This window comes from Atractosteus spatula, chromosome 24, assembly GCF_055471065.1.
Source record: "Atractosteus spatula isolate fAtrSpa1 chromosome 24, fAtrSpa1.hap1, whole genome shotgun sequence".
In the NCBI taxonomy this organism is placed as follows: Eukaryota; Metazoa; Chordata; class Actinopteri; order Semionotiformes; family Lepisosteidae; genus Atractosteus; species Atractosteus spatula.
The window spans coordinates 7,778,443-7,804,471 of record NC_142729.1 but is presented as its reverse complement, the minus strand read 5'-3'; the positions used below and the strand labels follow the sequence as shown (position 1 = coordinate 7,804,471).

The 26,029-nt window shown below is 39.6% G+C and overlaps 1 protein-coding gene across 1 annotated transcript in view; it reads left to right on the top strand.

Moving 5' to 3' along the window:
* Window positions 1–26,029, top strand: part of LOC148815847 (ribonuclease inhibitor-like) — a 117,960-nt gene that overhangs the window by 11,087 nt on the left and 80,844 nt on the right. The window lies entirely within an intron of this gene.

Genomic DNA, 26,029 nt, shown 5'->3' with positions numbered 1-26,029 from the left:
TATATAATCCTCTAGGTAGTGCTATAAGAGTTTTCATTGCTTTTCCCTGCCAGCTTATCAGCAGGGGTGTAGATGACCCCTGGTTGGTAAGTAAATAAACTGGCTACTATGTAAACAAAGCCTGGTTTAGTTTTTTTTTTCTTTCCTGAGTTACAGAGGCAGTGGTGTCTACTGGGGCTCTGAATGGTCAATTATGAATAACAACAGTCTGAACCAATCAGACCCCCTTTTTTCTGGCTATTATCAGACTTGGTCGTAGTGGTCAGCCAAAGAAATTTACTATTTTGACCCAGTGGATTAGCAGATGTGTAACCTGTTTTTCAGTGCACATAACTCCAGTGCATCTGGCTGTGATTTTGCCAGCAGCCATATCACCCTGCAACTTACAACTCGCAACCCACTGGAGCTTAGCAGGTTTGAGCCTGACCAGTACCCTGGATGGGAGACCTGGGAAAAACAAAGGTTGCTGCTGAAAGTGGTGTTAGTGGGGCCAGTAGAGGGCGATCACCTCAAAGTCTGTGTGTATCCTAATGCCCCAGTATAGTGATGGGTAGACTATACTGTAAAAAGGCTCTGTCCTTTGGATGAGACGTAAAACCGAGGTCTGTCTGTGGTCATTAAAAATCCTGGGTGTTTCTCGAAAAAAGAGTAGGGGTATTTCCCATTGGCCTTTACCAATCATGGCCTTCTAATAATCCCCATCTATCAATTGGCTTCATCACCCTGTTCTCCTCCCCACTGAGATCTGGTGTGTTGTGAGCATACTGGTGCATCATCCAGGTAGGGCTGCACATCAGTTATGCTGGAGGGGATCCCCATTATCTGTGAAGAGATAAGAGAGACATCCGGGAAGTGAAATAATAATATCATTTTTTGTTTTTGTATTTTTGCAAACTATGCAGTCTAGTGGCTTGAAGTTGGCTTTGCGCCCAAATATATAAAGATGCTGCCTGTCCTTGGTCAGTAAGATAAAGGGCATGTATTTGGTTAGCTGGCTTAACGCCCAGAACATGAAAAGAACTAACTGTTGTCTAGTCTGCAACTTAGGTATAATTAATAACAATATTGGCGTGTGTTGCTGTCTTATCATTTGTTTAGAATGTGTCGTAGTAACTTGGTTGCTCGGTTTAAAAGACCATCTTTAGCTGCTTATTTTTAAGTCCAGTGGTTGCAAGCCGGTCTTACATATGCATATGAAATAAAGAGACTTCTGCTTCACAGACACCTGAACGTTGTCATTTGTATGACACAACATCTGTAAAGAGCTTTGAGTGGAGTGTCCAGAGTGTCTGCTACAGATGCAGCCATTCAAAATGCGCGGTACAAACCTGCGGTACGGTAATCTACCCACAAGCCACCGCGGGGCACCGTAGGGCACCGCGGTAAGTGATTGGCTGGCCAAAATGACCGACAGGGGCACTCGTGGTGCATTGGTTGGTAGTGAAAAGATTTAATCATTAAATGTCTTTACTGTGCACATTTTAATCGGCTTAGTTTTGAATATCTATATGGAATTTTACCACTAAAGGGAAATTTTAGTAGCTGAGCATAAGAAGAAGAGGAGCATAACGCATCTGAAGCGTCATAAACGATATTAATTTAGGAACATAAACATTACTGTATGTACGTAAACTGTATTGTGTATGGCTGGTCTTGGTAGTTTAAAGAAAAAATACACACCAGTCTTCCATTTCTCCCTAAACATTTTAAGCATGAAAGTTTTATGAAACTGTACCCAAATATGCGATTGCTGTATAAAATGAATTTTAATTTTAAAAAATTATTTAACACGAAAATTAAGCTGTTTACATCTTCCGCCTGAGAACAGTCACCCGTTGCTACCCAACGCAGAAACACAGCCACTAACTAGCAAAGAGAGGACATTAGCTAGCCAATATGATAAAGAAATAAATGATTATTTTGTTTATTTCTTTTGCACATTTATTTGAACATTTCCATCGATTGTACAAGCACTTGGAAACTGACCAATCCCTAGTTCATCAGGCATTTTCTTTTACGCTGCGGGCATTCTCCCGGTCTGGCGCTGGTCTGTGTCTTCTAGGATATAATGCCAGCAAACTCTTGTTTTTATGTCCACTATAGCAGATAATCTCCTTTGCTTTTAACCGAGCGTCTAACCCCTCTGATTGGAGAAAAAAGACGTGCTGGTTTGCTATACATACTGTACCAGGAAGATGATTTCTTTCTATTCGAAACGTGTATTTTAAAAGTTTAAGAAGTAAATCCTTACAGTGTAAACATATTTCTAAACTGATCAGGATCGTTCTCTTTTTTTTATCCATAATAATGTTCACCGCTCTATCCAGCAAATTAATAATAAACTTTATCTTATATAGCGTTTTAAACGAATAAGTAATTAGATTGCTCATAAACCTAATCACTTTTTCTACATAAACACAGCGTGATTGCTCTCTGAAAATGCTTTTTCTTTTTATTTAGGCTCAGATTTCAACTATAGATCGTATTATTATAAACTTTCTTGGAAAAATGTCTTTTATGTAAACCATGTTTGCTATTAATTCATTTAGGGCTAGAATATGTTCATTGTCTTCCAATCGAGTCGAGTTGACATTAGAAGCTTGCCACGCCCGGACTGTTACACCAACGCATTAGCATGTTAAAGCGATTTCATTGAGGAGCCTAGCTTTCTTAACTGGTAAGTACTGTACTTCCTTGGCTTTGGAGGGGGGGAGGTGTCTTTCGCTGGAAATCTCGCCCCCTTCTACTTTGAAAATACCTGTGAAACCAGTTTAATTCGTCACAGCCAGCACTCCCGCAGAGAGGGGGGTTGTACTCGTTAATGCCTTAGCCGGAACACATCATTATATCTCATTTTGTATTTCTATAAAAAAATCATTTGCCCAGCTTAACACTATTGTTGTTATTGTTTTTATCCTGTAAAGCGCTTTGAGGAGCACAGCTTTCTCACCACTTAGATTACTTTTTGATACCACCCTTACACAAAGCAGAAACTTCTTGTATTTTCCAATGACATACAAGTGGAAAGATTACAGATTTTAATCGTCTTTTTTCTGAACCAGGGAAAATCTGATCATGTTTCTCTATAACAATAATAAAAAACTTTATTTTACATATCACCTTTAAAAGTGGCATTTCAAAGCAATACAGTAGATGTAAACCACAGATTACAAAGTAAATACCCAGACAAACGCAAACACATTTTTAATAAAATGCTTTTATTCATTCAGCAGAGAGAGAGCGTAAAACCTGGGCGTAACAGCTGATCACTCGCTCTCTGGATAAACGTCTCACCTGTCCTGTTCTTTGTTTTCCTAATTTGCTGATTATGCCTTCTGCGATCCACTCCTGCCCTCACACCTAAAGAAGGCTATTTTAAATTTCTTTGCGCGGTCCATTGTACAATTAACCCTTGTATGTGATGTCCTTAAGGTGATATCACATAAAGGTGATATGTAAAATAATGTTTTTTATTATTGTTATAGAGAAACATGATCAGATTTTCCCCGGTTCAGAAAAAAAAGATCTAAAGTATACTATTTTGTCACTAGTATACTTTTAATACAGTCTTTGCTGTGCTCTTGAGGATCCTTGTGATATTTCGAGCTCTGGTTGAATGATGAAACTGAATGTCGCAGTTTAAATAAATTTCGTAGTTGGAAATTATGAAACACTCTGTTAAAAGCAAGGGAGTTTTTATGTCTGTTGCAGTTTTTTTGAATACCCGGGCGGAACACATTCCATAAGAATCGGCACTTTCATATATCGCCTTTAAAGGTGGCTTCTCAAAACGCTTTACAGGATAAAAACAACAATAAGAGCAACAACAACAGTATTGTATTTCATTGCACTTTGACAGATCGTCCTTAAATCAATTGTTGACTTTTCTCTCTTTACTACTGAACTTGTTTGGATTGACTGAGCTCCGTTCTGTACCACACAATGATCCCCCCAGAGTCTCTGCCTCGGGTGAATTGGGTTTTTTTGACAGAGGGTAAAAAACTCTCTCTCTCGCTTGCCCTCCCCCCCGTGTATTGTCTGTTTTTTTTGTGCTGTCCTTTGACAAAACAAGGCTCACCAGATAATGTGAATCGAAACCTGTTTTTCTAGCTTTTAAAGTCGTGCGATGTGTAAGCAGGAACACATCATTATATCTTACATATAAAATACATAATATAGCTCCCAAACAAACGCAAACATGTTTTTAATAAGATGCTTTTATTCACTCATAATCTGAAAGTTTCAGGAAGACTAAGGGAGGTCTGGCTTTTTTTCTGGAAAACCATAACTCTGGTCTTGTCCAGATTGACTGTCAGCGCCCAGGTCTGACAGTGCTGCTCCAGCAGTGCCAGGTTCTGCCGCAGCCTCTGTTCTGTGGGCGACAGCGGGACCAGGTCGTCTGCACAGAGCAGGAACTCGATTTCCATAATTAATGCAAATCAGTAAATCAAGGGACAAAACAATTATGTCGCCCGGCTCCTCAATGGGCTTTGACGTGCTAATGCGTTGGTTTAACAGTCCGGGTGTGGCAATGTTTTTTATTATTGTTATAGAGAAACATGATCAGATTTTCCCCGGTTCAGAAAAAAAAGAAGATCTAAAGTATACTAGTTTGTCACTCTTCTCATCCCCTCTTTGCTAAATGGCTTTTGAATAGAGTCACATGAAGAGAGAGGTGAAACAGCCCTACACAGCCCTGTCGCAGTACACGAATATAATTATATCTTATTAATTTCTTTAGATACTCGATTCTTTTAATACAGTCTTTGCTGTGCTCTTGGGGATCCTTGTGATATTTCGAGCTCTGGTTGAATGATAAGTGTTGCAGTTTAAATAATTTTCGTAGTTAGAAATTATGGAACGCTCTGTTAAAAGCAAGGGAGTTTTTATGTCCATTGCAGTTTTTTTGCAACATGAATATAATTATATCGTTATTAATTTCTTTAGATACGTGATTCCATATTATATTCCCTTTTAATCAAATTCTAAAAGTATGCTTGTTGACTCCGGTATCACGTTAGTTAAAGACTTCGATGCTTAAAATGTTTAGGGAGAAATGGAATACTGGTGTGTATGTTTTCTTTAAAGTACCGAGACCAGCCATATACTGTATGTTTAAGTTCCAAAATTAATATCATTTATGGCCTTTACACGCGTTACAGTATGCTCCTATTCTTTTTATGCTCAGGTACTAAGATTTCCCTTCAGTGGTAAAATTCCATATAAATATTCAATACTTAAACGGGCACAGTTAAGACATTAAATATACATATACATACTGTATACAGTACAGTTTGCATAAGGTAATATGTTTATGTTCCTAAATCAATCTCTTTTATGAGCATGTGAAAGGCATGGTGAATCGATTCTCAAAAATTACTGTACTTTGCATGATTGGAAAAAAATGCGTGATTGCAAAATGCTGTGGTGTTACTTTTACAAAGACGGTCAATCAAAAAAATAATGTGGACCAGGGCAATACTTTGAGTTTACAGCTTGTCCAAGGTCATTCATTATTAATACTATAGTAATATCTTCGTTAAAGACTTTGATGGCGACAGCTCAAACATGAGAGGTTGAGCTTTATTAGCTCCACCTTGCGGAAATTCCGGATACTATTATTTTGCTTGCGGTATTATAGGAGAATTTACGGTAACTTGCGGTAGACTGCGTAAAGCGCACCACAAAATAATGCGGTATCGCCCATGCATTTTGAATGGCTGCATCTGTATATAAAGTGTAAGCAATTTTTATTAATTATTATCTAATTGTATATGTTTTGCTCAGGTTTTGATTTATAGCTTGTATTTTGGTGTGTGAGATTGTTGTTATTATTGGTTTATGATGACGGCATCTATACATCTGCAGTAAAAATGCTTTACTACTGTGAAAAAAGACTTTTTGTCTGTTCCGGTCTCATGGTATGTTTTAGAAGATATTGGAGATGACTTGTAAGTTGTAAAAATAACCTGATTAATTACGATTAAGGTTTATTGTTGTTTTTTTATTGTGCAGCAGATGCCGGCGCCTTAGTTTGGTGTTATCCTGCTAGAAAGCTTTCCACATGATGTAGAATAACATGACAAGTCTTCAACATTAGGGTTTAGTGTTCTCCATAAGTCTAAGTGTCTATTAGATTGAATCCTCTTAAAATACTTACAGCTATACCTGTAACTTCACCTGCCAATAACTTTGCACATTAAGACTTGTCCTTCTTCATATACACTTACACCACATACATACTGTATACTGTACGTAGTGTAGTGCACTTGTATACAGTATATACACCTTCATCAGTGTTATGTCAGCATGTCCAATCTTTCAAAGGACATAATATATCATCCATCCTTATCTACCTTACTATTCATGTAATGTACAGTTCTTTCCGGACCCTATGCGGACGACACAATCCGAAGAAGTGGGGAAACACTAGGAAAACGTCATGCAGGAATACGGGGCTGAAAACAGGGGGGTGTGTAATCCAGAAGTAACAATCCAGAAGTAATCCATAGAGGGAATCCAAAAACACAAAAATAAGTCCATAGCCAGGTGATCCATCCAAACAAGGAATTAAAACCATGAACCGGGTCGGAACCGGCGGACAGGGAATGGGAACAGAGATTAAAACCTTAACGGGACCTGGCGCTTCCAGGTCCCGGGCTCGCACGGTGCGGAAACCAGATGCAGAGCCAGGATGAGCGTCAGCGCCTGGCTTTTAAGGTGGGCTGGGAAAAGGGATCAAGTGCACAGAATTAAGTCTAAAGTGAAAGGGCTGGAGCACCCTTAAGGAGGGGGGACTATAATCGTGACAATACGCCCCTCCTTTTCAGGGGAGAAAAAAAAAACGATGGAATCCAGGCTGCCAGGGTGCCATCCGCGGGGTCCAGGTGTTGGCTCTGCATTCTGTAATGCACAGTTCTTTCCGGACCCTATGCGGACGACACAGTCCGAAGAAGTGGGGAAACACTAGGAAAACGTTATGCAGGAATACGAGGCTGAAAACAGGGGGACGTGTCCAAAGTGCACTGGTGCACGGGGGAGGTGTGGCCGAGGCAAACAATCCAAAAGAGTAATCCATAGAGGGTATCCAAAAACACAAGAGTAAGTCCATAGCCAGGAGATCCATCCAAACGAGGAATTAAAACCATGAACCGGGTCGGAACCGGCGGATAGGGAACAGGAACGGGAACAGAGATTAAAACCTTAACGGGACCAGGCGCTTCCAGGTCCCGGACTTGCACGGTGCGGAACCCAGATGCAGAGCCAGGATGAGCGTCAGCGCCTGGCTTTTAAGGTGAGCTGGGAAAAGGGATCAGGTGCACAGAATTAAGTCTAAAGTGAAAGGGCTGGAGCACCCTTAAGGAGGGGGGACTATAATCGTGACAATTCATCAAACAGTCACCCCTCTCTTGAAGATTTGTAAGAGGGGTAGAATACTCATGATGATGCCAGTTTTACTAGTTTGTTATGGTCATTGTTACGACCCCAGGTTGTCCCAGGATATAGGGGTGTAACACACCTACACTAACTAGCAAAACCTAAATACAAGGGTGGCACTCACCCTTAACCTAGTGTGTCTAGACAGTTGAAACCAAACCTATGTGTTTGCAAAGTGTATGTCACGTGATGTTCTTACCTGTTCACTTTTCCCCGCAGGACACACAACATCTAACTAATATAGTGCGGTCTAACCTATCTAACCCAAACAAAACACAAACAAAAAGGTCTTCAGTGTCTTGGGACGCCCTAACTAACCTACACTAACTAGCAAACCTAAATACAAGGGTGGCACTTGCCCCTAACCTAGTGTGTCTAGAAAGTCGAAACCAAACATATGTGTGTGCAAAGTGTAATTATTAGGAAATAGCTGTAATTGGTGAAAACCAAGAAAACGAAGAAAAGCGAGCAAAAAGCTGGGGGGGTCAAAACCTCTTCTGTTTTTAAACTTGCAGCCGTGGTTCTGATTGGCCGGGGATAAGGTGGTGACAGCATCGCTAATGAAGAATGGCAGAAAGATGGACCAATGACGAACTGGGTACCTGTACAGAGAAAGTGAAGGGGAGAGAGAGACGGAAAGAGAAAGAAACAAATACACACACAAACACGTACAGGGATGTAACAGTCATTGTCTGTCTGGTGTGTTTCTTGTTTAAACACTATCACCTTTGTCATTTTTAGTTTTTAAAGTACTTTTTTGTCTTGATTGGACTATTATAAGCATTTATATTGTATATGGTTCAATTCCATCTACCATTTCATTTATTATTTTTAGTATGTTTGTTCTAATTCATTTTTGTTTAGTTCATTGTCAGCAGCCTTGCCCTTTATAACCTGGGGAGGCTTAGATTTGATTAAGCCTTTTCATTTTTTTCCTCATCTTTTTCCCAAACTGCTTCCATCTACAACTATATTACACCACAGCATTAACATTATAAACTTCCTGAAATATAACCTCAGTTAAATTTACAGAAATTACATATTTTAGATTATTAAGCATTCAGGACTGTCCCTGGAACACATCTAATACAGGTACGTTTCCTATACCTACAGGCTCAAATCTCAGTGCTGAGTGACTTGACATATTTATTGTGAATAAACTCATGACCAAATTATATCCAAATGCAAACATCAGTCTGCTTATTTGCCTAAATTAACTACACTACATCTGCCCCTGTATGAGCCACACACTCCTGACTAACAGCTACAGATGCCTGATAACCAACAGTGGTGAGAGTGCTGCTAGCCGACCTGTCCAAAGCCTTTGATCAAGTGGATCTTTCTAGGCTCCTGCAGCATCCAGTTGATAATAAATGATGTCCCAGGCTACTCGCCTGGTTACATAGCTGTGTCATTGGAAGAAAGCAGTTAGCAGTAGTTACAGCTAATGACTCTTTTAGCCTCTGGTCAGAGGTAATGTTTTTTGTGTTCCAAGGAGGTGGGGTTTCTCCATATCTATTCCTCCTCCAGATGTCCACCTAAAAGACTGTCCTGAGTGACACTCTGGACGTAGATTGTGACACTCTGGACAACATGATATTGGACTGTCCCAGGCTGTCCTATTGGATCAGTATTCAAGGTGATACAGTATGTTCATCTACATGGGGGCTAAGCAGCTAGACAAGCGGGTCACATCCAATAACACACTGCTGAATGGAAAAGTGTCTGAAGAAAAAATGGCAACATTTGCAACACATGCTTTCCAACTTTCAATAAAAACCATAACAGTTTGATCTGCACTCTGCAGACAGATCATTCATTTGTGTCGTAATGTCAGCTAGAAACGTTAGTTTTGTAACCTATTTTATATCATGCAGCTCAGGTACTTTTTACCTTTTTTTGACAAAATGATCTTGATTGCATGAAGGCATACCTGCCAAATCCTTGCCATGGCTTAGCCAACGAACACTTCTGTATGATAATAATAATTGCTTACACTTATGTTGCTCTTTTCTGGACACTCCACTCAAAGCTCTTTGATGCGCCAATAGCCATAGTGCACCAGTACACTCCCCATATGCCAGCACTCAGTGGTGAGGAGAGCAGAGTGATATAGTCAAATCAGAGAGATGATTAGGAGGCCATGGTTGGTAAAGGCCAAAGGACACCGGGGTAACACCCCTAAAATTCCCTGGGATTTTAAATGACCACAGAGAGTCAGGACCTCAGTGTTACAGTACATCTCATCCAAAGGATGGTGCCTGTTTTACAGTATAGTGTCCCCGTCACTATACTTGGGCATTAGGACCGACACAGACATCAGGGTGAGCAGCCTCTATTGGCCCCACTAACACCTCTTCCAGCAGCAGCCTTGTTTTTTTCCAGAAGTTTCCTCACCAGGTACTGACAAGGCTCACACCTGCTGAGCTTCAGTAGGCTGCAAGCCGTGAGCTGCAGGGTGATATGGCTGCTGGTATAGAGGAATGTTCTTGTCCATTTCCTGAAACAGAGTTTTAAACTGAGTAGAGGGAGATCGAGCAATACAAAAAAAAACTATGGTACTCTGTAATCATCACATTTTTAAGCTTGTAATTCAAAATCTTGACACAAACATTTTCCTGATGAGTAATACAATGAAAATCTACCGTGGGGTGGCCAATGTGATCCACGATGATCTTAACGAGTCTCTTCAGTTTTCCTACCATGGCAGTCGTCAAAGAAAATATTTCCTTCATATCATTCCCTCTTTTCTCAAAATGATTAATAATCTTCTAAGCTGTATCTTCAGCTCTTCTCAAATTCCATCTTAGTCACAGTATCTCACAATAATTGATAATGCTGTTTCATTGTTTATTTCCACACACTCATCAAGTGCAACACAAAATACTTTTACTGTCTGTTGTTTGTTAACATTTTTAGCCATTTCACTTATTTGTCTCTTCATTGATCTAGCAGACACAGGTGAACCCTTAATTCTAGAGATGATTATCTCCTTGTTAGGCAATCTATTTAAACATATACGAAAAGGTCTATTATATTTGCCCCTTCTGTAAATGATTTTCCATGTTTCACAACACTTTGTCTGACTTTGTAATTTAAAGGTGTTGCTTTGTTTTCTGTACCTTGCTGTGGGTTGTTTGATAGACTCAACTTTGTCCAACTCATCCATGAAGTGTTTGTCCTGTTCTGTCTGAAAATTTGATGTTTGACAAACAATGCTCTCACATCCTAGAGCACAAAAAATATGGTCGTTATGATTTCTGACTTTGATTTCTTCTTGCAACTGCCATTTTGTGCAAAATGTTTGCATTTACACTTTAGTCTGATGTTATCAGAGGTGAAGATTGTGAGCTTTGCTGTGAAAACTATTTCCTAACATCACTACAAATAATAAATAAATAAATAAACCAAGCGAATCATTTATTTTCTGTGGCAAAGAATTTTCAGGATATATTTGCAGAAAATTACAGTCAAGCACAGACTTTATTGTTTTTGAACTTAATATCTTTGTTGCCCATTAGACTTCTATTACACATGCCATTTTCTTATGCTGTTAAAAATCCCTTTGTGTGCCAGTAATGTCATGCGTGCTGTAGGTTGTCAACCACTGGTTCCGGGGCTTTAATTTAAAACATTAACCTGAAGGTCTTTCTGAGACCTGTAATAGACTGTTAAAAATGTGAATGTTTCAATATGCATTAGCTCAATGAAATGTTTCATATTAACTCATTAGTGGTTTTATTTGTACTTAAAATATTGACATATTAAATATTTTCCTATATTAAAGTAGAACGGCAATGCTATTTTTACATTTCAGGGTTATAATGAATCTGCAATGATAAGTACATTTCAAACACAACAAAGCTAACAAGTACACAATATCATGTGCCATAACATAACCTCCAACTTACATCGCAAAAAAGATGAAACTTTAATGTATGCATAGTGCCATATTGCCGTTATTGCCTGTGATTCAGAATGAGGCAACAGAATTTTCGATGATGCAAAAGTGTCCCTGTTACATTGTAAACATGCTTTAGAGCAAGCAAATTTTGCTACTATATTAATTTGAAATATTTTCACAAAATGTGCCTACATAAGACAACATGTTTTTTAGATTCTTTTAAGTATTGCAGTAAAGAACAATCTGCCAACCGTCTAAAACACACTCATATTAATTTTCAGGTTTTGGCTTCTTGTTCACTTACAGCGACTAGTGAGCAGGAAGGGCCAGTTTTGTATCACAAGCCTTGCAAACTCTTGGTCTCGCCAGTGGTGAGACCAGCAGATTCTTGTCTTCCTTCACCAACATGGCAACCATGCAGTACTTTCACAAAATTCATGATTTTGAACTGAAATGTGTAGAATTTTGCAATACTGTCAATTTATTTTGATACCAAGAGTTAAAACCCTGTCTGAGAACTTGGGACTGCAGTTCCCCTTTTAGATCTGAGTGAGGTGTGGATCAATATTGCGGGTGGGGTCATGATTTTGATTAGGACCAAGTGGGAATTAAATAGAAAGAAAAGTTCTTAAGGGGTCCACATTAAGACACATCTTTCTATAGTGTTTTTCATCCCACTGTGTCTCACCTTCCCCATAATATTACTGTGATGAGAAATATAAGATGTCTAATCTTGTAAGGAAAGCTTCCCCTCTCGTTTCCTTGTCTCATAGGTTTAAACCTGCTCCTCACTCTCTTGTTCCTCTTTTACTTTGTTCCTTTCTTTCTCTTATCTGTTCTCCATTTTTCTCAATCATTGTCTTCACAGCAGTAATGCCAGCCAGATCCTTTTTTGTAGTGCTGCTCAGTCAGTAGAGTGGTAATTTAGCAGTAATACCAGAGGGCAGTGAGGTACACTGTGCTTCAACAGTGTGGACAGTGTTGCTCACGCATTTTCCTAAAACTCTAAAACATCTGTGCGTTCCTAGACTACAGGAGAGAGTGTGCCTGTGACTCCCTGGGAACAAAGTGTGCGCTTTGGAGAATCAGTAATATGTACAGATGCAGCCATTCAAAGTGCGCGTTACAGACACGTACCGCAGGTGACGTCGCTCAGTATGACGCAAGATGACGCGCGGCACCGCAGTACGTGATTGGTTGACCGACAGGGGCACTCGTGGTCCGTTGGTCTGTCGTAGAAAGACTTACAGTAAAAACGTCTTTGCTGTGCCCGTTGTAGATATTGAATTTTACCACTGAAGGGAAATCTTAGTAGCTGAGCATAAAAAGAATAGGAGCATACTGTAACGCGTGTGAAAGCCATAAACGATATTAATTTTGGAACATAAACATACAGTATATAGCTGGTCTTGGTACTTTAAAGAAAAAAATACACACCAGTATTCCATTTCTCCCTAAACATTGTAAGCTTCGAAGTCTTTAACTAACGTGATACCGGAGTCAACAAGCATACTTTTAGAATTTGATTAAAAGGGAATATAATATGGAATCGCGTATCTCAAGAATTTAATAACGGTATGATTATATCCGTGTACTGCGGCAGGGCTGTGTAGGGCTGTTTCGCCTGCCTGCTCATGCGAGCTGTCTTGTAGCCGACTGGTCTAGGTGTGTGACTACCAACGGGCAGGTTGTGTGCTCGAATCCAGCTGGCGCTGGACCTTCCAGTTTTATTTATTTATTTTTTAATCGCGTAACATAAACATATTACCGTATGCAAACTGTACTGTATACAGTATGTATATGTATATTTAATGTCTTAACTGTGCCCGTTTAATTGAATTTAAAAAAATTATTTAACACGAACATTAAGCTGTTTACATCTTCCGCCTGAGAACAGTCACCCGTTGCTACCCAACGCAGAATGGTGATTGGCTGACACCATCTGACACCCCTCTGATTGGAGAAAAAAGACGTGCTGGTTTGCTATACATACTGTAACAGGAAGAGGATTTCTTTCTATTCAAAACGTGTATTTTAAAAGTTTAAGAAGTAAAAACCTTACAGCGTACACAGATTCAGGATCGTTATCTTTGTCTGATGCATAATAATATTCACCGCTCTGTCCAGCAAATTAATAATAAACTTTATTTTATATAGCGTTTTAAACGAATAAGTAATTAGATTGCTCATAAACCTAATCACTTGCTTTTTCTTTTTATTTAGGCTCAGATTTCAACTATAGATCGTATTATTAATAACCATAATAACAACCAACCAACAAAAACAACCATATAAACATAATACCAACCAAAAACATAGATAACAACCACAATACAAAATCAAATATATCAAACCATTTTACTCTCGCAAAGTCCTCCAATTATCATAATCCCGCCCCTTATGCAAAACCAAACCTTCCTCCCATCCCAGTTTATCCTGTTTATCATAAACAAAATCCACCTCAATTTTCAACATAAAGCATTACACAAAATCAATACCTCAACACTCCATACTCAACAACGATAATTCACAAACAGCCAGAACATGTAACTACACATTCCCAAACAGACCTAATTTCCATAGCCCCGCCCCTTATGCAAAACCAACATCCCTCCCCTGTTCTCTCTCTCCCCTGGCGGTTGTAATTGTTTTTATTTTCAAATAAATTTTAGCAAAGTCATGCATTTTAAAAATCTTAAGATTTTTATATTTATGTCTTTATTTAGTGGTTTCATTAGTGACAAAGGCTAAACTTTCTTGGAAAAATGTCTTTTATGTAAACCATGTTTGCTATTTATTCATTCAGGGCTAAAATATGTTCATTGTATTCTAATGAAAGAAGGGTTCCTTTTGCTGTAGTCGGGAGCCTAGCCTTTAACTAGTAAGTACTGTACTTACTGGGTTTTTGAGGGGGGGGGGGAGTGTCTTTCGCTGGAAATCTCGCCTCCTACTTTGAAAATACCCGTGAAACCGGTTCAATTCGTCACAGCCAGCACTCCCACAGAGAGGGGGGTTGTACTTGCAGTGTATGCAGTATACGCGTTATGCTCTTCGTTAATGTCTAAGCCGGAACATATCATTATATCTCATTTTGTATTTCTTAAAAAAAATCGTTTTCCCAGCCTAACAGTATTGTTTTTAACCTGTAAATTTGCTGGACAGAGAGGTGAACATTATTACACAGAAGACAAAGATAGCGATTTACGTTGCATTGTGTATCGTGCTGCTTTAATACAGTTTTAAATAATTGAAAGTCTAAACAGTATCAGCTTTATTTATGGGTTTTAAATAAAGGTGATTTAAACGCGATTTAAATCAATATAAATGTTTATATTGTAACGCATAGGTGACTATTCATTGTTATTAAAATGACTTAAATTCGATCATGTTGTGATATTTAGAAATATACATTTGTTTGGTGCGAGTGAAGTTTTATTTAATCTCTGAGCCATACTGATTCTTCTGGAAGCCAGTTTCCGCCAGGGAGTAAAAAAAAAACACACTATGGTATTCTCTCCAATGCAGTGCAGTTAAAAACATACCTCTGATGCTGCTCCTAAATGAATATCGTTTATGACCATCAGAAGCTTTATGCTCCTTTTCTTTTTTCCAGTGGATTGAACAGGGAGAGGCATTTCATGATGTACTTTTCACTGATGAAACGACAGTGGCTCTGGAACAGTTTTCAACCATGTCGTTTTATAAAAAGGGGAGATATGTACACGTTACTGAAGCTAAAAGTTTAGCCTTTGTCACTAATGTAAACACTAAATAAAGACGTATAGAAATCCCTACGTTACAGACTGTATATGGCTGGTATTGGTAGTTTAAAGAAAAAATACACACCAGTATTCCACTTTCTCCCTAAACATTTTAAGCACCAGAGTCTTACATGTGGTTATTTATTGCATAATTTAATTTTGAAAGCCACTGAGACATCAGGTACTACTGTTGTATTTATGAAAAAGAAACAAAACAAAAAACATACTAACAACTGTGCCATCCTACTCCTTAGTTAATACATTTTATTATTCATAAACAGTTAACATTGTTAGCAAAATATTTTGAATTATATTTAACCCTATTTTTTCTTTAGTTTTGTATTTAACTTATTATATGATAGTCAGACTTAATGTATATTTGAACAATGAAAATATATTTTTACAAGATTTTACATTAAGCACTTAAAATTAATATGGTTAATAAAAGTAAACTGTAACATGCTGTAACAAGATCGGTTAAACTGCGAAGAAAATGCTTTCAGAGAAAATGTTTCAGGTGTGAAGAACATAGATCTCTAATGCAATTTCAACCAAACCTGTTCCCACACACCCTGCCCCCACTACCATTAGAATATACACAAACATTTTAGCGTTTCATTCTGAGCAGAAGACCCTCACACCTGAAGAGTGCTGGCTGTGACGAATTAAACCGGTCTTACAGGCTTCAATCACAGACCATGTGACATGGGACTCAGTAAACTAACAGCGGCACTGGATTTGATAATACCTAACCAAAATCCGCAATATGGAAACAGAACCTGTGTGATTGTTGATAGATGATGTACTCGTAACATTTTTTCAAGACGAACTACAACATTTAAAAAATGACTTGTATGTACTTGATATCTCTAATCAATCCACGGGTCCCATCACAAAACGAAAGTAAAATGCATACCGTTTCGTGCTTCTTATTAGTTGCTCAAAAGTAATTTGACCGTATGAAATGCATAATATAAACCTAGAAACATATACGTGAGCAGTACTTAAGCACTGTAGTATCGGTGTTAAGACATACCTCTCAAATACTGTAAATCAAGTTAAAAATATCTCAAGACCGATTCTGGTCGTAATGAAACCATGTTTCGTGTATGTTTTCTTTTTCATCTTGAAATAACTCATTTCTAAATACCTTTTTCACTGTTAACATCTTGCAGCAACTTTGCGAACAAAATATACACTCTGACAGTTCATCCTGCTACCAACATTAAATAAAACAAATCTTAAGATTTCTATATTTATGTCTTTATTTAGTGGTTTCATTAGTGACAAAGGCTAAACTTTCTTGGAAAAATGTATTTTATGTGTTGCAGAAAAAACTGACTTGCTTTAACAAAATATGTTTACAAATCCTTTCACCTGGCATTTTCGTAGTTAGAAATTATGGAACGCTCTGTTAAAAGCAAGGGAGTTTTTATGTCCGTTGCAGTTCTTTTGCAATATGAATATAATTTTATCGTTATTAATTTCTTGAGATACGCGATTCCATATTATATTCCCTTTTAATCAAATTCTAAAAGTATGCTTGTTGACTCCGGTATCACGTTAGTTAAAGACTTCGAAGCTTACAATGTTTAGGGAGAAATGGAATACTGGTGTGTATGTTTTCTTTAAAGTACCGAGACCAGCCATATACTGTATGTTTATGTTAAGATTTCCCTTCAGTGGTAAAATTAGATATGAATATTCAATACTTAAACGGGCACAGTTAAGACATTAAATATACATATACATACTGTATACAGTACAGTTTGCATACGGTAATATGTTTATGTTACGCGATTAAAAAATAAATTAATAAATAAAACTGGAAGGTCCAGCACCAGCTGGATTCGAGCACACAACCTGCCCGTTGGTAGTCACGCACCTAGACCAGTCGGCTACAAGACAGCTCGCATGAGCAGGCAGGCGAAACAGCCCTACACAGCCCTGCCGCAGTACACGGATATAATCATACCGTTATTAAATTCTTGAGATACGCGATTCCATATTATATTCCCTTTTAATCAAATTCTAAAAGTATGCTTGTTGACTCCGGTATCACGTTAGTTAAAGACTTCGAAGCTTACAATGTTTAGGGAGAAATGGAATACCGGTGTGTATTTTTCCTTGTGATATTTTAAGCTCTAGTTGAATGATAGGTGTCGCATTTTAAATCATTTTCGTAGTTAGAAATTATGAAACGCCCTGTTAAAAGCAAGGAAGTTTTTATGCCCGTTGAAGTAAAACAAAATGCCTGACAAAGTATGGCTTGGACAGATTCCAAGTGCTTGTACAAATGTGCTAAAGAAATTATACTTTGAGTATACAGCTTGTCCAAAGTCATCCATTATTAATACTATTAGTAATATCTTCGGTAAAGGCTTTGATGCATAAATATTTCTGATAAAGGTAGGTTGTGTACTTTTGTCCAACTGAGCAATCTTGCTTTCATAAAATATACCAACATTTTAATGACTGAAGATTAACATGCTGTAATACACTGTTCAAAATTAAAGGCTCAAATGCTGTACATGAGAGGTTAAGCTCCCCCTGGCGGATTTACAAGGTGACGCCGGATAGTTTCCGGCAGAGCGTCAAATGACGCGCGATTAACCACGTGACACTGCGTGACACCGCGTGATACCGCGACACGCCCACCGGGGTATGCCGCAAAATAACTCACCCATTTTGAATGGCTGCATCTGTATTAGAAACTAAGTCTGAGACAATAGGTGAGTCCTATGATTTAAGTTAAAATGGTTCAGATGGTGATTGGTAGTTCTCAAAGCAAAATTAAGATTACTCTAAATAGTGTCCCATGAGAAGCGTATTCCATGAGACAGGACAATTTCCAGTTGTAATAGAGTCTAAAAGATTTATATGTGGATCTAAGTAACAAAGAGTAACATTAGGACACTATTCACTAAGTCATGTCCTCTGCATCTATTACTTAACATAAGGGGTGACCCCATAAAAACACACTGTAGAGTGTAGTAACAAAGATTGAAAAATTCTATATATAAAAAGATTAATTGTGTTCATGGAAAGTACATAGGGAATTAGGTGCGTGAAATGTATGAACAATAAGTAATCATAACACACACCCTCATTTCATACACCACAGCTGTCACACACCTCTCTCACTTTTTCTGTAAACTTAGTAGCCTTGATTTGTATTTCCATTAGTACAATGGGTGATGTTACTGACCAGAAAAGGTTTTCTTAGCTTTTCAAAATAAAAAATAAAATTAAAATAAAATTATGAAAATGTCCATTATTATTATCAGTGAGCTACTGGCAGTGACACTGATAAGGCAGACCCGTGCTGCGTATACACAGAGTGGCATCAGAGTGAGGAGACAGGGAGGTTGTGTATTTGTTTTTTATAACGGAAAGTGTGTTGAGTCTCAGCACGAGTGGGATGTGATGAAGAGAGACTCGGGGTTGTTAATGTGAGAGGTCTGTGTGCGGGAGTGAGTCTCTGGAGACAGTGTGTGTGTGTGTGTGTGTGTGTGTGTGTGTGTGTGTGTGTGTGTGTGTGTGTGACTTAGCCTAGTGGCATCAAGTGAGGACGTCAAGTTAGCTCAGTGAAGAACCTACATTATGATCTCAGAGGAAATCAGGCTTGGCTTGGTGAGGGACCTACATTATGATCTCTGAGGATAGTGGAGTCAGTGAGCTGGAGACTCGGGACCTAAGAGTCTGCCAGACACGGACCCAGAGGTCTCTGAAGATGTGTACCCCATGCTCTGGTGCCATGATGAGGGGGCTGAGTAAATTATGGTCTCAAAGGAGAGGGCTTGCAAGAAAATGTGGAAAAGTTCCCCAGCAGGCTGTGAGGGGTGTGTCTGGAGTGGTGGACATGCGTGTTCGTGGGGGACCGCGACATCACAGTATCATGGAGAAACATGGCTAGTTTAAGAACATAAATTAATAACATTAGTTCTAGTACAGATCCCTGTGGTACTCCAATGATTAAATCACCTCTGTTTGATTCATATGTTATCTGTACTCTTTTTTTCTATTTTTTGAATAATTCTTAATTCATGCTTCACTGCCTGTGATTTGAGAGTTAATCATTTATGTGGAACTTCATTAAAAACCTTTAACAACCTTTTAAAAATGCAAATACACAGTATCATGCTGTATGCTTTGTGTGTTCGTTACTGCTGTTGCTTGTTCAAATAACTAACAAGTGGTTATGCAAGACCTACCTTCTCTAAATCCCCATTGACTTTTGATCCTCTAGTTCTTATAATTGTTACATGTAATACAAGCCAGACTTTATTAGTTTATACATTAATTACTTGTATTATCTCCCTTCTTATCGACAGGCACTACACTGGCATTTCTCAGATCCCTGGGTTAAGTGACTGTTGGAAAAGTTGGAATTCATTCACTGTCATGAAATAAAATGTATCTCTGTAGATCATGTAAATATTGGACTTTTACTCCTCCAGTCATAATGCTGTCCAGGTCAGTGTTGTGGAGATGCTCAGCTGACTCTGCGCCAGCATGTCCTGTGACTAAGGTACAGTGTGACAGTCCAGCACAGGTGGTCAGCTACTGTATTTCTCAGTGGAGCCAAGAATCAGTCACGGCCTCAGGGAGAGCAGTCAAAAGGAACAAATATATATGGGTGCAGTACCCCAGGATGCAAAAGAGGGAAAAAAGAAAAACAACATGAAAAAACAAATGCTTTATTTCCCTTTAAGCAACGGCCACAAGGCAGGGTACACCCTGGATGGGGCGCCAGTCCAACCGCAAGCCAATCATACATGGGGACAATTTGGAGGCCACGGTAAAGATCGGGGGGGGGGAATTTGGCCTGGACACTGGAATAACTCCCTACTCTTTTTGAGAAATGCCTGGGGATCTTTCATGACCACTGAGAGTCAGGACCTTGGTTAAACGTCTCATCCGAAAGAGGGCGCCCATTACAGTATAGTGTCCCCGCCACTACCACTATACTAGGGCATTAGGACCCACACAGACAGCAGGGTGGGCGTGCCCCGCTGGTCCCACTAACGCCACTTCCAGCAGCAACCATAGCTTTCCCAGGAGGTCTCCATCGAGGTACTGACCATGCTCAACGCTGCTTAGCTTCAGTGGGTAGCTAGTTGAGAGTTGCAGGGTGATATATCATATTTCCTGTATGATTTATACTTTACAATTACAATCACAGATTTTTATTTTTTAATTACATAGAGTATATGAATTTATAAGTAAGTTACAATATGCAGAATTAAATTATGTATAAATAGTAATAAGCGAAGTAAGATGTGAAGACGGGGTTAATTTAAAGTCCTTTCTGCATGAAGATTAGACTTCTAAACAACAAGCTGGAGTTCATATTTTTCATTTTTTAAAAATTCCTTTCGGTTTGACTTCCTCTGCAAGAAATTATAACATTGGTACTGTACTGTATATTAATATATGCATTGTTACAAAAATGGTGATAATCAGGAATTGACAGAGTGGCTGGTATAATAAGAGACACGTGAATTCTTTATTCTCTAGCACAGCTTTGGTGAAAGGAGTAATAATCCAGGCACACTTAAATAAAAATGTATTAATGACAATACAAACACTACACTACACACAACAAAACATGCCACACACCAGTTACTCTATGTACAGTATGTGCAGGTGTTTCAGAGGCCTAACATCCTTATAAGCCAAAAAACCTCAGACGTGTTTCAGAGGCCTAACATCCTTATCACCCAGAAAATCTCAGACCACTACTAGGTATTGAACTCTTAATGCCTACAGAGGCCACAAGAAGAGATAAGTGTCAGAAAAGAAATAGGACCCTGTGCAGAACCCAATAGAGAAACAGGCAAAAGTCACAAGGACAAAATGAAAGCGAAAGTCCTAAACATACAGCAAGAAATCAGAAGTCTAGAGAAGCAAATGGAGTGTCGATACTGGGGCAGACCAGGGAAAACCGAGAGTAAACAATCCGAAAACACAAAGCGAAGCCGTAATCCAAAAGGACTGGCCAAAAGTCAGACCATGAACAAAATTAAATGAGAGAATTTGAATTAATAAGTAAGTTACAATATGCAGAATTATGCGGGAGCGTTTGTGACCCCGTGTGGAATCTGAAGAGCGTGTGGGAATCTTGACAGATGTCACGGATTGAGTCTGAGTCACAGTAATCTGGCCAGTGGAACCTGAAATAAAATAAAAATTAAAGATATTAGTAGGAATAATTTTCTGCTGGCTTCATGATAAATCAGTACTGTTTTTTAAAGAGGTAAATTTGGTACTTATGACACTGGAACAAAAGAGCGCCACCTCCTGATCCACACAACTGACAGCAACTACATGGTTTACCTTAGAGCTGTGATCACACCCAGCCTTGAGTAGATTCTGAAAGCTGATGAGATCAGGAGGCATAAGGAGGTGACACTGTTGTCAACATGTTTTATCCAATTATATGAATGATCAATGAAACTAACAATTTGCTCCTTTCAAATTGTGCGAGTGTTTGTGAGATTTGGAGTGTGTGAGAATGCGGGAGCATTTGTGAGCCCCTGTGGAATCTGAAGAGCATGTGGGATTCCTGACAATAAGCTGCCTTTCTAAATAAATGCAATACAACCTGCAGCTAAATCTCTCTCTGCACCCACAGACTAAATGGGAGCCAGCAGCCATATCACTCTGTAACTCACAACTGGCAACCCACTGAAGCTAAGCAGGTGTGAGCCTGGTCAGTACCTGGATGGGAGACTCCTGGGAAAAACTAAGGTTGCTGCTGGAAGAGATGTTAGTGGGGCCAGCAGGGGGCGCTCACCCTGTGGTCCATGTGAGTCCTAATGCCCCAGTATAGTGACAGGGGCACTATACTGTAAATAAGCCCTGTCCTTTGGATGAGACATAAAACTGATGTCCTGACTCTCTGTGCTTATTAAAAATCCCAGGGGGTTTCTCACAAAGAGTAGGGGTGTTGTCCTAGCCAAAATTCCCATTGGCCTTTACCAATTATGGCCTCCTAATAATCCCCATCTATGAATTGGCTTCATTACTCTGCTCTCCTCCCCACTGATAGCTGATGTGTGGTGAGCATTCTGGTGCAGTATGGCTGCCGTCGCATCATCCAGGTGGGGCTGCACACTGCTGGGGGTGGAGGGGAGTCCCCATTACCTGTAAAGCGCTTTGAGTGGAGTGTCCAGAAAAGCGCTATACAAGTGTAAGTGATTATTATCTCCCTATTCTAAAAATGCAAACTAAGCAGGAAAGAGGTATCTTTTACCCAGGAAATCCAAGTTCCCTTAAATCACAGAATAGCAAGTGTCGCAGGATGTGGGCCATTGAGGCAGTAACAAGCTGGGATTGATTGGGCTATGATTTCCAGGATGGTGTCAATGTTGCCTCTCACTCAAGGGTGGCGACTGCAGTTGTTCTAATGAATACAGTCTAGCAGGAAGAGTCAGCAACAACGGTCACACCCAGGTCATTCAGGAAGCAATTAGGTATCGATACTTGGAGCTGTGAGGAGTCGCTGAACCAGTTTTAGCCAGATCAAGGGAGAAAGAGGGAAACCTGGAGAGTGAAAAAAGAAGTGATAAGGGCCCTTAACACCTAGCTCGGGACTCCCACATCCCTCAAACAACACAAGCTTCCTCCTGGAAAAATACTGGGGAAACCCAATTCTGACAGGGACAGTGGAAAACCCCCTGAGAGGGATTGGCTAAGGGGAGGAATAAAAACACCTGAGACAGAACAGAGTGAGCTCCCGATTCCCACTGGACAGTGGAGACAACACAGGCAGCACAAGGGAAGCTGCAGAGTGCAAGACCATGGAGGTACTGTGCAGAGACTTCTAATGCCTGAAGGCAAGGAACTATTGGTCCAGTAACTGACGACCACAGGGGACATTGGTATTGGAACAGAGTTACTGTACAGAGACTTTTAACACCTGAAAGCAAGGAACAAGGAAACTGGCCCAGCTAGCTGATTCAAACTGAGGGGAATGTAATACAGCCCGCAGAGGATTTCTATAGTTACCAAAATGGAGACTGGGGAAATAGGACTGGGTGATACCCCTCTCCTTCAAGTGGGCCATCAGAGACTACAGGTACTAAGAAGAAATGTTCGAGTGGCCTCTCTTCAGTACTTTACGGGAAAGACTGCTGTCCCTCCGGATTCATTATGACCCTGGGAAGGACCTTTTGTTGCTGTGAATGCTGTTTTCGTTGTGTCTTTGGGTGATAGTGAATATGAATGTAGTTATAAAATAAAAGGGCACTTATATAATACAAATGCTTGTCGCTGGTCTGTGTGTGCATTGGTGATTCTGGGAGATAAACAGAACCTGTGGCAATTTAGTGGGGCCCTAGTACCCCGTTTGTATTGCTAGGTGGTGTAGTCGTACACGAGGCAGGAACATTCCTCCCCCAATGGGTTCACCTTACTGTGACACAAGGTTTCTCTAGCAAGGTCCAAATACATACAGTAGCTCCAGTCAGGTTTTGTTTAGAAAATTATGGAGTAGGGGCTCCTTTCTGTGGACTTAATTTGATTTTATATGGTGTGTTTCTGTACTGCTCATTGACAATCATTAACTCAGACTTAGTTACCTACAGTAAGTATACCAAGGTAAACTTTACAATTGTTTTTGATCAGGGACCCCTCACATCTCAGCAAACATTCCCTCTGCTTTGAAGCCATAGTGTTTACTCTGACAGATACTGTATCACGAACTTTATGTGAACTCTAAGAGACCCTCCATAGTCACCTGAAGCAGTACAAATTGCTCCCTCAGGAATAACATACTCTCTCTCACACATTATACTAGTAGTTTTAACAGAACAAATATACCGTTCTTTATTGACAATGGAGTACAACTGTATTAATATTTACTGAATTCAAGTGAAATTTACAGATGATCCCAAGTCAAAAGATTTCCCCTGTGGCAGACAAAGTCTGAGGCAGAATTCTGGTTCATATGGACTCGCTCTCTCTTGACCTGCTGTTTTGTACTGAAGTTCAGTTTCCTGACTAGTATAAAGTGGATGCAGCACCATGGTAGATTCCTCAGCCAAATTTTGATTGAGAGACCAGGTCAAAGAAAATGAGTGAGGTTCATGGTCTTACAATACCTTTAAAATCCAGTTATCTGAAGATTGTTTGTGAAAATATACTGATATACTCTCTCCACATCTCTTTTGCCCTTGAGCCTCTTCTATATCAGCTGTGTCAGGTCTGCAAGGGGCTGTCCATCCTGGGCTTCCCTGATCCTACTATCCGGGACTCAGAGTACACTGATGACATCATGGTAATGGCTGGAGGAGAGCAGGATGTCAGGGCACTGTGAAAAACCCTAGAGGACTTTCAGTTGTCATCATCAGCTGCTCTTTGCCCAGCCTTGTGTCCTGCTGAATTGAGCAGGAGACCTTAAACTCAGCGAGGTCCTCTTTCTACTGAACAGCTGTGGGGTTGACTTGTCCCCACTGCTGCCTTTCGTCCTCAGTCTGCTGCTGGAGTGATGCTGTCTGTGTGTTTGGAGAGAGGAGAAGCTGCCCAATCTGTCCTGAGCTCTACTATTTCTAATTCATGGTCATTGCACTCAGTCTTGTCATGGTCTCAGACAAGGGTGGAATCTGAATTTTTCCAGATGAGACCAGTTAAAAAAAATAGAACACATGTACATCTGTTGTAGCCTGTTATTTCACAGCTCCCTCTCATAAGCGTATTTCTGCCACTAGATGAACATTATGATTGGGCCATATGCATCCAATCTGTTTCACTAACTGAAACAGTACTTGTCTGAGGAAATACTAGTGTTTGAAGAGGAGTTGACAATGTTACATGTGAGGCTGTGAGTAGAGAAGCTTTCATTTGTGAAAACTGTACACAGTGCTGTATATTTTGGAGAGGAATGCGATTTGTTTATTTTGACATTCATTTTCTTTTTTTTGGTGGGACTTCTGCAGTATATAAGGTTTGGACATAAATGCTGTTTATTGCTTCACATTTTTATTATGTGTTGTTATAGTTATAACATTGCTTGTTTTTGTTTATGCTTAAATGGTATTTTCTTCAAAAGAGGATGTTGTTTCCCTCAACACATTGTGGTGTCTCCGGGGGAAAGTTTATGTAAATGAAAGTAGTACTCACACCACACTTTTCTTTCCTGAGTTTCGTGGCGTTTCTTCCTCCAACTGTCTTCCAAATACAGTCTGTAATCCGTTCCCTTAATCCTGATCCGATTCGAGTTCCAAAAGTCCGTAATAAAGCCAATCCGCGATGTATCCTTATCTAGTGTCCGTAATCCAAAAACCATAAACCTTTTCTCCTTTCAGTAGTCCGTTATTCTTTAGCCCGATCTTTAACATGCACCTCTTTCCTCTCTTTTCCTCCAAACCGCATTCACCTTATCGGCTTCCGCCCTGTTCACTGCCTCCGGGGCACTTATATTTCGGTTCCTGATGCGGCTCAGTTGTGTCTCATTGTTTCTCAGGGTAGACCCTTTCCATTTACTGGTCAGTTGATTCCTTTGGCCGCCATTTTGCTAAGGTCCATATCTAGTATTTTCAGTGTTTCGTTCCGGAAATACCGGTTATAGATGACCCTTCCCCGGGTCTTCTTACAACATATACAAATGCCAAAATCTCCAGTTCATTTACTCAAGTGCTGTTAATTTACATTTTGTATTAATTCAACCATGTGAAGAATAACAACCAAAGCTATAACTTTAACAGGACACGAGAAAATGTGATGCAATTTCTATTATCGTTAAAAGTTAAAGTCTATCTCATTCTGTTTCCCTATTCCAACTCCATCTGTCTCCCTGTTTCACACTGTCTCCTTTCCTGACAATTACTTATCATCTTTCTTCTTTTTTCTGGACCCTAAAATTTGAAGCAGCTGTTATCTTCATCATCCTCATCCATGGACACTCTGAGATGGGTAATGACAT